Below are 16,336 nucleotides of genomic sequence, written 5' to 3'. Positions count from 1 at the left end.
GAAGTGTGCTTTCATCTGTGGTCGCTTGTTCAGAGTGTGCAACAGCATGAGAAGACGTTTGAATCGATAGTCTTTGTTCTTGGGTTGACTTTGTCTGGGCTCCCGAAAGGGTAGCGGAGCAACCCAACTGTTGCAGCTGTCTTGAAAAAAATCTTTGTCCATGTTCTGAAGAAACCGTATCTTCCACAGATGGAGCAATCTTATGATCATTTGAAGTGTAGGAGAAAATTGAATGACCAACGCTTTCACGATCAGGCACTAACAGAATGTCCTCGGGTGGGGTTCCTAGAAGTTGCCATTGTGGATTAACATCCAACTTCTCTTTTACGGAAGATGACCTATAAGCTCCTTTGAGACACACATCCCCGTTTTTTAGCAAAAGGGGCATTGTTTAGACCAAATTTGATTACATTACCTTGTGTACTTGCAGGATATCTCTGCCCAGTAAAAGAAGAATCTCAGCATCAGAGTCGAGATGTGGTATTTCTGGTGCTATGTGTCTTAAGTGGCTGTGATTGAATGCTGCATCAGGAGTTGGAATCTCGATAAGATTGTTTGGGATCTTATTACATTCTAGAAGAGTAGGGAGAGGTAGACTTATCTTTCGATCAATTGACTCCACAATGAAATCAGAAATTCTTCTACCCGCTGTCCCTAGAAGGCCTGCACATGTTTTCAGTGTGTAGGGCAATGGACTTGTTTTGATATTAAAGATGTCAAATAAATCTTTTCTCACCAAAGAGCGATTGCTTTGCTACGGTGGCCCAATAGTGCAGCTGTACTAAATTAAACCACAACACAATGAAATTGCCACAACACAACTGAAACAAGGCACAACACAACGAAATCACCACAACACCACGGAAACAAGACACAACACAGCGGAAACAAGGCACAACACAACAGAAACAAGCCACAACACAACGGAAACAATGCACAACACAACGAAATCACAACACAACAAAATCACCACAGCATGACGGAAATGCTCCCGACCACGAGGGGGCTCTCAGAGTGCAATAAAGTTAGTTTTCCTTGCCATTGTTCTATAGATTGGCCAGTCTTACAAAGATATAAACACTTCGATCAGTTCTAAGTGTGTAACCATTGTATATCGACATGAAATATCAACTCAAAATCACCTACATGCATAATAGCTGCATATTTATTCTCAAAAACGTTTTTACTCGCGTTCACGGCGCTTGATGCCTAAGGCAACGTCTGCCAATTTCAACCAAGTGGTTGAAACGTATCATTTTATTAATTAAAATTACACCATAGTGTAATTTTGTTTTGTTTTGTTTAAATGTTCAAATTCCAATGTTATGCATTGAATCAGTTTTTTAGAATACAAAAAAAGCTGTGGGATTTTAACATGTCTGTTTTTAAATGTTAAAAGTAATTTTAAATCATACAAATTACATGTTTAACATGCATGGTGGCATTGGCAGACGTTCCCTTGGGCATTAAGGACCATGGCAGCGTGTAAAAGCGTTTTCAAGTATAAATATGCAGCTATAATGCCTGTACGTGATTTTGAATTGACATTTCATGTCGATATACAATGGTTACACACTTAACTGATCGTAGTGTTTACATCTTTGTAAGACTGGCCAATCTATAGAGCAATGGCAAGGAATACTAACTTTATTGCACTCCGAGAGCCCCTCGTGGTCGGGAGCATTTCCGTTGTGTTGGGGCGATTCCGTCGTGCTGTGGTGATTTTGTTGTGTTGTGGCTCGTTTCCGTTGTGTTGTGGCGATTTCGTTTGCGTTGTGTAATTTAGTATGGCTGTACTACTGGGCCACCGTACTTTGCTCATCTAAGATGTCATACATCTTCTTTGCTTTCTCTTTGTGTCCAGCTGGATAGACAGAAACTAGACAGATTTTTTAACAAGACCTTCTCCACAGACTTCCTTGCACTCAGATGTAACCTCATGTCTAGCCGATTTGCCTTTCTCCCCGCCATGCTCTGAGGTTGAGGTAGATGCCTGAGATTTCCAGGGGGCAGGTCCTGGATGAAGGGCCAAAGGGTGACGTTCACTACCGCACTATTTGCACTGAACTTCAATAGTGCAGTTTTTGGCGAGATTCTCTTTAGAAGAACAGCAACGGTAACACACAGAATGCTCTTTCAGGAACTGCATTCTATCTGGTAAAGACCTCTCTCTGAACCCTCTGCATCTTCTCAAAGGATGGAGTTTTCCATGTATTGGACAGCTTTTTTTTCAGACAAACTGGTCTCTTTTCCTGTTCAAATCGTAGTTTAGTTAAATGATTAACTTGAGTCTTGTGAACAGATATTTGCATTTGTCAATGTTTCTAAAACCTTTCTCCTTTCTCATAAACTGGGATCCCTACGTGCTTTCGCTTCTGAACGTACAAAATTTGCAAACACTGAGAAAGGTAGAAAGGCAACATGATGCTCTTGCTTATATTTGGATCCATATGACATGCACTCTTCTTGAATGTTATATGAATGTTTCTCCACAATAGGATTCACCCTCTTAGAAGTGTCCAAGTATGCCAGACCTGGTAAGTATCCTTCAAGCTTAGCAGCTTCTAATTCTGAGAGCATGTCTCCTAAATTTTTCTAACTTTTGTGGGTCTTTGATTGTCACTCTGGGGAAATGCGAAAAATCTAGTTTTGCGAAAAGAGCATGTTCAATTGTTTCTGGAGAATCATGTATTTTCTCAAGTATGTACCATGCCATTGTAGCTGCTTTTCACTGTACTGGCCTTATTAGATTTCTCTGGCATCTAACTATCCAGAAAGTTAAACAGTGACTCAAAAAACCTCGCAGGAGACATCCAGTCGTTTCTGAAGACATACAAAACATACAATCACTAAATATGAAAGTGGAAATTTACAGATTGATGATCAAGTAAGGACAAATAAACCAAGAAAATATACATCATAATATCAAAATAATCTTCTAAAATCTATCACACAATACATTTAACATTGTGTACTTACAGACATTGCGTCTAACAGATGCAAAGAAAGATGATGATTAAAAATGTCACAGCTACCACGTTTCGCTGAACTACTGCAGTTCTACTGCTACTTCCTGAACTGAGATTGTCTAGCTGCTTTTCAAATTTAAAGTCCTCAGACTTTACTATACTAAAGTAGACATATACAATCAACAAAATCAGTCCTGCAAACTTTATATAAAAAAAAGTTAGGCATCAATTTCAGTCCTTTAAATTTCTACATTTAAACAAGCAACTTTTTCAAGTAAAAATATTTATGGATGAAAAAATAAAATAAATAACAAAATAATAATAAAAATACACTCACCTAAAGGATTATTAGGAACACCTGTTCCTGTCATTAATTAAATTATCTATTCAACCAATCACATGGCAGTTGCTTCAATGCATTTAGGGGTGTCGCCCTGTTTAAGAATAGGCTTTTTCGACTTTACCTAGCGATGCGCAGACCGATCGGCGGCTGACTTGAAGCAGTGCATGCCGGTTAGAAATTTTGTCCGACTTGAGACAGCGCCGACGGCATGTGACTGTGACGTATGTCAACAAAGTACCGCGAGAGTGATTCGAGATCAGCCGGCGGATGCAGCCAATGCAGATTCTTAAGGGGGACTGCAGGAGGCTGCTCGAGCTCTGATGACGACACAGCTGATCCACGATTGGCCGGATTCACCGCATAAAGTTTTAGAATAAACATGAAACGCACATGTTCGCTGTACATGTGCGTTTCATGTATATTCTAAAACCTTATGTTACGCTAATGCTCACAAATCATTTATTTATAATAGTAAAACCTCTTTTCATGTAGCCGCGATGTAATATTCTCATGTTTATCAAACTAAAACTGATAAAAACCGTTGACAACACTTCACTGATAGTGTAGGTTTATATGTTGAACTTTAATCTTGTTCAAATAGACGCTTTATTAAGCAGTACATAAAGTGTTGAATGAAAATGTCATTTGAAACATCTGTGTATTTGAGAAATATTGCATTTATTTAACTTCAGCTGTTATAAAGTTTGCAAACACAGTGCAAGCGTTACCACGGGAATCAGAAAGTGTCCGACTTCACGTCTCCGTTTGCAGCTCCTCCCCACTCGGCTACCTTCGCCGATCGCATGCATCCAGCCGCAGCCGATGTCGAACACACCTTAAAATCTCCTGAACTCCAAACTGAATGTCAGAATGGGAAAGAAACGTAATTGAAGCAATTTTGAATGTGGCAAGGTTGTTAGTGCCAGACGGGCCGGTCTAAGTATTTCACAATCTGCTCAGTTACTGGGATTCTCACGCACAACCATTTCTCGGGTTTACAAAGAATGGTGTGAAAAGGGAAAAACATCCAGTATGCGGCAGTCCTGTGGGCGAAAATGACTTGTGTATGCTAGAGGTCAGACTGATTCAAGCTGATAGAAGAGCAACTTTGACCACAACTTGTTACAACCGAGGTATGCAGCAAAGCATTTATGAAGCCACAACACGCACAACCTTGAGGCAGATGGGCTACAACAGCAGAAGACCCCACCGGGTACCACTCATCTCCAATGCAAATAGGAAAAAGAGGCTACAATTTGCCCAAGCTCACCAAAATTGGACAGTTGAAGACTGGAAAAATGTTGCCTGGTCTGATGAGTCTCGATTTCTGTTAAGACATTCAGATGGTAGAGTCAGAATTTGGTGTAAACAGAATGAGAACGGATCCATCATGCCTTCTTACCACTGTGCAGGCTAGTTGTGGTGGTGTAATGGTGTGGGGGATGTTTTCTTGGCACACTTTTGGCCCCTTAGTGCCAATTGGGCATCGTTTAAATGCCACAACCTACCTGAGCATTGTTTCTGACCATGTCCATCCCTTTATGACCACCATGAACCCATCCTCTGATAGCTACTTCCAGCAGGATAATGCACCATGTCACAAAGCTCAAATAATTTCAAAATGGTTTCTGACAATGAGTTCACAGTACTAAAATGGCCCCCACAGTCACCAGATCTCAACCCAATAGAGCATATTTGGGATGTGGTTGAACGGGAGCTTCATGCCCTGGATGTGCATCCCATAAATCTCCATCAACTGCAAGATATCCTATCAATATGAGCCAACATTTCAGCACCTTGTTGAATCAATGCTACGTAGAATTAAGGCAGTTCTGAAGGCAAAAGGGGGTCAAACGCAGTATTAGTATGGGGTTCCTAATAATCCTTTAGGTCAGTGTATATACACTGTAAAAAAAAAAAAAAAATGAAATTCTGATACTAATTTCTGATGCTATAATTCATCCGCCCTCACGTGATTATGATTGATCTTGATTATGATTGATAAACATAAATCTGATTGGCAAAAGAGTAGAACTGATCCGGGTGGGAGGTGAGCGCTGCCTTGAAGACTCAAAATACACACACAAACACAAATCCAAGGCAATTCACACGTGGATGACAATTTGCAGATTCACATTAACGGATGAACTTTTACATTTTAAACATTTGCATGTTTTGTGCACAGTTGCAAATCTACGAATTGTGTTTTTTATTGTGAATTTGGTTTCATACATGTAAAATTGGCTACACATGTGTACATCATATTTTTTGCGTGAATTATTAATAAGTCTTTTATTAATGAGGCTTCCATGAATACGGAGTCCTGCACATGATGTACAAGAAAAGAAAAGTAAATTGTGCACACAATTTACTAATTTGTTCCCTCGATTTAAAAATCGTGTGCACAATTTACTTTTTTGTTCCCTTGATTTGCTGAGGCTGACAACGAGACCTGACAATGATAAACATAAACAAGGGAACTTAAAGCTTTTCGTAACCTTTTTTTTGTGTTCAAGATTTACAAAAATTATATAATGAGAATGTACAACATGAATCCATTTCCCAAATGTTCGTGTTTTTTTCTTACCCTGAATCATTATGGTACAGTTTTAATAAGTGTTTATATTGGGACTATTTCAGACTGGTCTGGTTGGAACTGCTGCGGAGGAGCACAGTCCCTACGTTACTCGCCATAGACATAAACAGAGAGAAGTAGGTCCAGCTGCAATGTTCTTCTGCAAGACACATACAGTTCTGTTTATTAACCACTAAATCGCAAAAAAAGTTACGGACTGCAGCTTTAAATACAGGTGCAAATGAAAGTGATAGCAGATTTGATGAGAGCAGATTTGCAGAGATGATGACCCCACTCTGAGTCTCCCGGCCAAACACACCAGATGCCCAGATCAGCCTGAATACCATCTTTATCCCTTCCTCTTTCTATTCATCGCTAACTTCTTCAATAAATAATTCTCCAACATTCATGTTTGTGGCTGGACCAGAAGGAAAAGCAAAATGATAGCATCAGTCATAACAGCATTGTATTTTTATTTATTTATCTTTATACTATATGGTTTATCAATTCTGGATAGGCCTACAGGTAAATACATATCTGTGAAAGACTATTGTTAAATAGTCAGGGATAGTTAGTCCTGTCTAACCACCAAATATTTACATATTTAAGTTTTTATTAATTTCATGAGACAGAACAGCACCCTACATCATTTGAACATGTCTGTTTATTTTCCACCCTTCTCTCTCATAAATGAGAGCTGGAAATAATGAATTATGCATAACCCAAACACTGAGCTCTGATGCATATTTCTGTTGTCTTGTCTGAAGTATTTGACCTGATCAAATATTAATCTTTGATTCCAAAAATAAACCAGAATGCATTTCAGAAATTCAGATGATCTGTTTTTCGGCTGTACTTGTCAGACAGAGCCCTGGTGAGAAGGGTGGGTAAAGCGTTGTCTCGCTCTTCCCTGCAAATTAGTCAAATAAACATGGATTAAAGCAACTTCTTTCTTAAAGATTTCTAGAAAAACTTTTGTGCATTCTTTCCACTAAGCAGGTCTTAGCTGTAAATTATTTCAGCAATAAATATTTTCATACTGATATGCAATGCGCTTTATAAACACTATCTTAAAAAAGTGGGATTGACTGTGTCTCAGTTTAAGAAGGGAAATAAATATGTTTTATTAAGATATGGCTTTGAGTCACAGGGAACTTTGTGTACAAAATTTCAAATAAAAACAAGGCATGAGTGTACAATTTTTGCGTCCATCCAAACTCATATGACTTTTTATTCTTCTGTGGAACACACACACACACGCACGCACGCACGCACACACACACACACACACACACAAGATATTTCGAATAATGTTACAGTTGCCCTTTGTCCATAATATGACATTAAATGGGGTCCAACACTTTCAATATCCAAAAAGGAGATAAAGAGAGCATGTAACACATACAAATACAGACTGTATGGTATGCTGACTACACTCTAAAAAATTCTAGGTAAAAAACAACCCAATGTTGGGTCAAATATGGACTAACCCAGCAATTGGGTTGTTTTAACCCAGCAAATATTTAACCCAACCGCTGGGTTAAAACAACCCAATTGCTGGGTTAGTCCATATTTGACCCAATATTGGGTTAAAACAACCCAGCATTTTTTAGAGTGTATATTGACTTTCATAATATTGAATTAAAAAAATATAGCTGAAACATTTTCAAGACATTTTCTTTAACACGCACCCATTGCACCAATTAAAAAAAAAAAAAAAAAGAATACGGGGATTTAAAGATCCAAAACTTTCCTAAGCATTTGCAGCTCTCCACCTTTGGAGCTTAGTGTCATCACACCTCGTTCTGTCTCTAATAAGCTACATTAGCCAAATCCATTTCAGCCATATTTGGAACTGAATAAAACCTTCCTTTGCAGGTTCTCTGCAAAGACTCGTGCCATACAGAGAGACATTGTCTGATGCAGGTTTCATCAAGCTTAAACATATTTATATCTTTAAATGTCTATCTGCTGCCAGTGAGTTTATTCTTTGCTCTTTCATTTTGAATTACCCCATTTATCCCCTCTCACCCATTTTGATGATCCTCTGTTTATATCTAATGAGTCTTACAAAAAATGTTCATCGTGTATCTCGCGAATCCCACTGTTCAATTTCCAGAGAGCTTTAGTTTTCCATATTGTTTACTTACAGGATTATTTCCAGTGGGCTAGACACAGAAGAACTTGCACGTTTGATAGATTTTAGAAGATTTGGATTTGGGATTAAGCAAACTGACTCATTATGGAAACATCTGAGTTGATGACAGGAAAATCACTCAGCCAGTAGAGTTTAGAAACAGGGTTATTTGTTTTTACTCTCATGTGGATAATTCACCTTTTGACTTTTTACACATGGACAGAATTTGGCTATTAAAAGATTTGTTCATTTTGTTCAACAAGACTCGAAGATCCAAATCTGAGTCAGACGATCACATGGTAATGCGTATCAATAGTACGAGTGTGCAATCTCATGGAATGCATAAGCCACAATGGGTTTTGGCGCTCATAAGCTACGCCAAGTTTTTCGATTTCAAATGATACGCATTTTCGTGAGTTCGGGCTCGACTTCCCATCACTACTGCTCAGACTATCCTGTTCTATCCTGTGATCTAAATCATGGGGCGCTTTTCTCGAAATGTTACCCCCAAATTCCATAGAACATTATAACCTTAAATTTCACTCCCTACATAATATTATCTTACCAAATATCTATAACACAATAACACACGTTTCTATAACACAATCCTTGTATAATAGGCACAAAACAAAAAATATGTTTCCTAAAATCTATATCAAAAGGGGTAAAAAATAACAAAAACAAGTTTAGCAATAAGGAAACATAATAAATCAAATAGGCACATAGATAACATTTAGTAAATCAGTAAAGTGTAAAGTCCTTCAAAAGCCAATCGACATTTGAGTCCTGGGTATCACAACTGTCCTGTGCATTTTCCTTAGAGCTGGAAGGTTGTGGGGTGCCAGGTTGTTGCAATTGAAGGTGAGGTTCCAACTTGGTCAATGGTCGTGCTGGCCCCACTTTATATTAGGTGGCCTTAAGTACTATGTACTTACATCAAAAAATAAGTACAATGTATTTACTGTGTTCAAATTGTATTGCAAAGCACTTTTGCTGATATTGAGGTGGGATACGGGTAGAGTTAAGGACCGGTGTGGTGGGATGGGTAAGTTTAAGGGTAGGTTTAGGTGTAAGGGAAGTGCTAACTGTGTAATTACAAATGTAACTACAGAAATGAATTACAGACGTAATTACAAGCTGGTATTTTTAAAATGTAAGTACAATGTAAAAACATGTATGTACTCAATAAGTGCATTGTATCAAATGATTAATTACAATGTTAGTACATAGTAGTTAAGGCCACTTAATATAAAGTGGGTCCGTGGTGCTTGTCCCACTCCATGCCTGATTCAAAAAATGTCTTCTTTTAGAGTGCAAATAAAACTGAACGTGATAATGAATGAGTGAATGAATGAATGAGGCATTTATATAGTGCTTTTCATATGTACTACTGTACACCCAAAGAGCTTTACACTCATGTCAGGATTCTCTCCTCAACCACCACCAGTGTGCAGAATCCACTTGGATATAGACAAAGTACAACGGTGCCATTTCGCTCACCACATAGCAATAGGTGGAGAGGAGAGAGGGTGATTGGCCGATTCAGTGGATGGGGATTATTAGGAGGCCAGGTGGTAAGGGCCACTGGTAAGGGCCAATTGAGGGAATTTGGCCAGGACACCGGGGTTACACCCCTACTCTTTTACGAGAAGGGCCCTGGGATTTTAAATGAACACAGAGAGTCAGGACCCCGGTTTAACATCTCATCTGAAGGACAGTGCTCTTTGACATTACAGTGTCCCCACTATACTGGGTCGTTAGGACCCACACAGGCCACAGGGTGAGCGCCCCCTGCTGGCATCACTAACACCTCTATCAGAAGCAACCTAGTTTTCCCAGTTGGTCTCCCATCCAGGTACTGCTTAGCTTCAGTGGGAAACCAGTCTTGGGCTACAGGGGGATATGGCTGCTGGTAAGGGGAGAAGGGGACATGCAAAGCTTCTTGAATGACAGCAAGTTACAAAGGTGCTTTATGAGGTTAGATTCAAACTCTCTACCCTGATCAGACTGACCAAATTAGAGTACAGGTCGATCATTACTTAGACTGAGTAAACCCAGCCTGATTTGATTTCGCCCGGCAAACAGTCTGAAAACCTGCACATTAATTTCTACGGCTTCTGTTACACTTTTGTGGGAACCAATCACAGACTGGCTTATCCACCTGGCACGCTATTGCGGGTTATGACCGATAGAGAAACGATGGGTTGATCACGCATGCCTGTTGATCACGCATCCTGTGGTCTGATTGGTTTTAAAGACTATCCAATTGCATACAGTTATTTGAATAATGCCAATTGATCACGCCTCTTGTGCAGTAGAAAATAGAGCATACTTCCCTGACCAATGTTCAATCTTAAATTGAGCTTGGTCTGGTGATAGCCAGACAAATCATTACTAGTATATAACAGTTACCTTGGTAGAAATAGGCAACTCTCTTATGTCTGTGGCCAGTATTTGAAGTGGATGATCAGCAGAGATCAGAATGAGTAGTGCATGTGGACCTCTCTGTGTACGTTGTGAAGAACAGCAGCAGTCCCGAACAGCAAATAGGATCATTCCAAACAGGCTGTCGATGACATGCTGTGATGTCATAGTACACAGCTGTGGAGGCCTAATTTTTTGTGTTAAGGGGGATGGGGGGGGGGGGGGGGGGGTTCAGATTCAGTCAATCTCATGTCAATCTTGAGTACCTATAGAGTAGTATTGCATCCTTCATATCTCCGAAAAGTCTTTAGTTTTATCATATTTATAAAAGAAATATAGGCTGTACCGAGTCTTTCCGGAAAAAAAACGAGCGGCTGGAGGCGTATCGTGTGTCTCAGCTAATACAGATAATTATCCAGAATCAAATCTGAGGCAGAAATAAATTCAACAGGAGAAACGGCAACATCAGGACGTCCATCTCTGTGGTATGTACTGTATTTAGTGGCCTCTCCACATTTCTGTGTCTTTACTCACACACTGTAAAACCTAACAGTGAAATTCACTAAATGAAATAAGTTCATTTTACTTAATGTTACCAAAAAAGTTAATTCAACTTAACAAATATGTGTGATGTTAACTCAAAAATGTATTATTGTAAGCAAACCTCAATCCTAATGGTTTAAGTTACAGATATTTATTTAATCTAGTATTTTACATCTATAGCCAATTAAATAACTACATTTACATTTTACATTTATGCATTTGGCAGACGCTTTTATCCAAAGCGACTTACATTGTATTCAAGGTACACATTTTACATTTTTGTCAAGTCTTGCTTTCCCTGGGAATCGAACCCATGACCTTGGCGTTGCGCCATGCTCTACTCATTGAGCTACAGGAAAGACTAAAAGCTGATAAAATAAATAAATAAACAATAGTATATACATTAATCTACCTCATATTAAGCCTACAGTCTTACATTAAGCTCTTTTAAAGTCATTACATTTAGTCATGTCAAAGTATCATCCGGCCAGTGAGTTTCCGAGGTAACAAAAACCGCACCATTTTCCCTCCTTCAGTCCAGTCACAGCAGGACGGCTCGCCTCACGCTACAGTCAAGAAAAACAAAAGGTAAGCGTTTCAAACTTATTTATTCATATTTCGCTCATGTTTGAACGTTTTCGGTGTTATTTTCGTAACTCTTTTATGTTTATCCGAAGATTAACCAGCTCAGTAATGTTGTGTGTAAAGTTAGCCAGCAAACAATCTAACATTAGGAGCAAATGCGCTATTGCACCAGTGTTATCAACGGTAATGTACACGTTTGGAGTTAATTATGCTGTTTTACACTGCAGTTTGTCAGCGGGGAATTAAAAAATATATGTTTGTGCTTTCTCACAGTCGGACAGATAAACGCTGGCTTTTGAGACAGTTGGTCATCTTTCCATGTCTCTCGTCTCGTGCCACAGTGACGTTAACTAACTTATGTTAAAGCAAAAGGTAACGTTAATGCAAACTCACGCATTCCTTATATTACAACCGTTTTAAATGTATTGTTAATCGAATTCGAGTTTCCTCTATCATATGTGATGCTTTGACTAAAGCAGCTGAAGCTCCGGGGTGAACAAAGTGACTTGAGGAGCATTTTAGATCCTGTTTTGCTAACGTTAGATAAAATTTTAAACTGTTATTTGTTTCTCATGACGTTTTCTCATTTGAAACTCACACTAACACATTGTTGCCATGCTTTTAAATCTTTTCAGAGCAAAGACGAAGGTGCAATGGCAGCAACGTGGCTACAATTCTATGAGTAAGTAAGTTAGAATTAACATTGAACAAATCAATGGAATTTTGTAACGTTACTGTGCAAAATGCAAATGATAACGTTATGAACAGTTACATAATGTTCATACAAATATAAGTTTGTTCTTCAATTAAAATTTTTGAATGAATTGCTATTTTTGCAAACGTAATTATGACCATAAATGTCTTTTAGCACAACTTGTAAGTCTTCTGAAGCAATATGATTTTTTAAAAAGGCTTAAAGTACAAAGTCCAGTCTGTCTATCATTCAAAGTCATGTTGTATTGCTTCAGGAGAATACTGGTCAAGTCTTGAAAGTTGTTGTTATAGTCGGCTTTCCTAATATAAACAGAAACATTTCGTGTGTTATATTTTCACTGGCAGTTATCCTGAAGTTGCCTTGGGTTTGTAAAGGTGTAAGGTAATTGGCAATGCTAGATTTGCAGTGGTTGAAAGAAGTCTTGTCATGAATTATAAAAAAAACTACGATCCTGGCAGGTCTGTTACTATTTAAAAGGAAGAGTCAGGAGATGTTTTCAAAACACAAGGTAGGACACATGTCAAAACTACATTACATTTATTTAGCAACATGTTAACCTTTCAGCTGCCACCAGCATAAATGCATGGTGTGGTTACAGTGACTGATAGTTGATCATTCAAGTTGTCTTAAATGTATAGTCCACTTGCCAATACAAATTCAGTCATGATTCATAAATTACCAACCCTCATATTGTTCCAAACACATAAGAATTTTATTAATCTGTCCATTGAAAATCTAGTCTTCAAAACGTTTAATTTAGGCTTTCATTAGCATATACATTGAGCACAGCAAAAGCTTATTTGACACATAATAAACCAATCTCAGCTCAAGCTTAAAGGAATCGTTCACCCTGATTTACTCCCCCCCTCAAGTCCTCCTTGGTGTAAATGACATTCTTCTTTCAGACGAATACAATCAGAGTTATATTAATACTGTCCTGGCTCGCCCAAGCTTTATAATGGCAGTGAATGGCAGCCCAAAATTTGTAGCCCAAAAAAGTGCATCCATCCATTTTAAAAGTGCTCCACACGGCTCCGGGGGAATAATAAAGGCCTTCTGAATTAAATCGATGGGTTTGTGTAAGAAAAATATCCTCTCGTGATTCAAAACGCTTGTGCAACGCCCGACATCATCGTCACATCATTTATGTTTTTTACGCTGCGTCCGCCGTCAACGCCGTGGCTGTTATGCTTTTTTACGCTATATCCGACGTCATCGTTGCGCCCGAAACTAGTTATTTTCTTATTTTATAACGAGTTAAATATGGATATTTTTCTTATATAAACCCATCGATTCACTTCGGAAGTACTTTATTAACCCTCCAGAGTCATGTGGATTACTTTTATAATGAATAGATGCACTTTTTTGGCTTCAAATTTTGGACAGCCATTTACTGCCATTATAATGCTTGGATTAACCAGGACATTTATCAATACTGCTCTGATTATATTAATCTGAAAGAAGAACGTAATTTACACCAAGGATGTCTTGCCATTATCCATTTAAAATTTGTTAATCAAATCTGTCTTGTTTCACTTTGTCTACACCGGATGTGAGCAGCGCGACAGGACAAAAGAGCCCCTTATAGTCCGTTATGTTGTCTACACTGGATGCGGCGTGATGTGAGCGACAAATCTTTGACAGTAAACTGTTGCCTCTTTCTATTTATGACATACTGACATGAAAAACAAATGTTTTGCAATGTGTGCATTATCGCTTGAATTCAATTCAATTCAATTCGTCATTCAATTCAAGGTCTAGAACATTCGGCTGATACACCCCTGAAAATGTTTTTCCCCCAATTAAACCTTGCTGACAAACAACTTAACATCTTTACAAAATTGAACTACAGGGTTTTAAATAAGCACACGCCCAATTAAATCAACAATAATCCGTTCCTTATAACAACGTTTTTTTTTTTTTATGAAAATTGAAATATGGTGTCTGCCCTGACAAGGGTTATTTTTATATGTGGTGACATACAAACTTTTTTTCCAATGCATATAGAAAAAGGAGCTTGACCAGGTGCAGAAGCCAACAGTCACCATCCTTACTGTCGAGGAGGAAGAGGGAACGTTACCTTTAAACCCACTGGATGCTTTGATTGTCTTTAAAGATGAGGTGGTGATGTCTGCCAAGTCTTCGGTCAGTGCAATACACTTAGAGTACATTAAAGATCATACAGTGCTTTTGCTTTTTGAGGAAACGTACCTTTTTACATAATTTTTTTTTATTTTATATGTTTGGTTATTTAAATGTTATGACTTTTTTAAACATGTTTGTGCTGTTTTATTTGGTGAAAAAGTCTAATATTTTTTGTCTAGTTATATTTGTGAACATATGGCATACTGTATTTATGATGTAAATGTTATATTTCAATAAATTACTTAAAAATACCCTCCTGTTCTGTCTTCATTTTGTACCAATGTTAGCTTGTGCTTAGTCTTATGTAACTTAATCACTTTGAGTTTGATGAACTTAAACCATTTGCCGCAATCTGTTTCCTAAAACCATTTAAGTAACCATGTAGTTGTTAAGACTTAGTTAGATTTGTTACCTGAATTCAAACTGAATTAATAAAATTAACTTAAAATCTTTAAGTTCAGTTTACTCTTAATAATTGATCAACACAACACTAAAATATAAGTTTTAACACTTAAACAACACTAAAATATGAGTTAATTTAACTCAATGTATATGAGTTTTCAGTACTCATACTTAATGGTTTTAAAACTTAATTGGTTTGAAGCAATCGGTTTCCTCAAATGGTTTGAGTTACCGTAACTTGTTGGGTTTTACAGTGCAGTGTATGAGGACATGATTCGGTTTATGGACTATTGTATGCGACTAGACCTTAGAAGTAGCAAGCAAAACGGTTTTGCACGTCAGACTAGTGTAACGTTATACAGAGAACAGCAATGGAGTAACCGTTAGCGCATTTGAATGACGAAGCACGCGATCGTGTCGTTTACTGATGTTTACTCATGCGACGGTAGCCAAAAGCAGAGACATTTGAAGCAGTTTTACTCACCGGCTGCTTCCAAAGCAGGACCGAACCTTTATCGCTGCGATCGCTCTGTCAAAAACACACTTCTTTGGTATGATTTGGTGAAGTCCTGTGACAGCAGTGGCGTGTAAATGCCTAAACCTTTGAGACGCGACTGAAACGATGCTGTGAAGCTTCCCGTCATTTCTGCGTTCAAATCGGTTCAAATGCAGCGCTGCCTTCCCGGAATGCTGTGCTGAAGCGTTGAAGTCGCTCGACGTCAACCATAGGAATAAAGTGGAGCGCGGCGCGCCACATAAGTGTTCACGGACGACTGGATCTGCACCTGAGAGACTGTTTACGGCGTGCATTTCCTCTCTCTCGCTCTAGTCATGCGCGCGCGCACCCTACCGGGAGAAGAGCCCGTATGGCCCATACAAGGACCTTCCGATCTATTAACGTCAAGCCAACCCATACTCGAAAAAAACTCGCCGAAACTTATGAGAAACCGGAAGGAGTATTTTTGACACAGAAATACTCCATCAAACGTCCAACATTAGTTTTTGAAACTTTGTCTATGCTTAGGATGGGAATACAATTCTTTAACAGTGTAAAAAGCTCAGTATGCACGAAACAGCATTTCACCCCCCCCCCCCCCCCCTGGTGAACAGTGTTGGGAGTAACGTGTTACAAAGTAATGCATTACAGTGACATTACTTTTTGCTGTAACTTTTGCAGTAGTGTAAGCCATTAATAATCAATTTTCAGTAATATTTTACTTGTTACGTTTTCAGAAATGCTTGCTTTATAACACACTTTTAGCCCAAAATTTAACTGTTTAAAAAACAAACAAGCAGCAGGACCACAAGACATTAATGAATGAAAAATTTGTTACCTGTTCGTGCTCAGTCAATAGCCGCATGTGGTATCCAAGTTTGTAAATAAAGACTAAATGAAAATCCCTTTGTATTGTGTGACATAGTCAGTGAAGGCGTGTGCAAATTCAGTAAAATTCAACCTTTGTCTAAAAACTCTCTAGGCAGGTATTTTTTTTAGGTT

General features: G+C 38.5%; 1 long non-coding RNA gene across 1 annotated transcript; it reads left to right on the top strand.

Annotated features, from left to right (window-relative positions):
- The first annotated feature begins 11,554 nt into the window (after window positions 1–11,554).
- On the top strand, window positions 11,555–14,670 carry LOC137073999 (uncharacterized). The gene is made up of 3 exons (XR_010904848.1): window positions 11,555–11,948; window positions 12,212–12,258; window positions 14,299–14,670. It is a non-coding gene; the product is annotated as an uncharacterized lncRNA (long non-coding RNA).
- Window positions 14,671–16,336: the final 1,666 nt, after the last annotated feature.

Source organism: Pseudorasbora parva, chromosome 4 (assembly GCF_024679245.1).
Source record: "Pseudorasbora parva isolate DD20220531a chromosome 4, ASM2467924v1, whole genome shotgun sequence".
NCBI lineage: Eukaryota > Metazoa > Chordata > Actinopteri > Cypriniformes > Gobionidae > Pseudorasbora > Pseudorasbora parva.
The sequence above is the reverse complement of the archived record's forward strand: the minus strand, read 5'-3'. Positions and strand labels throughout refer to the sequence as shown.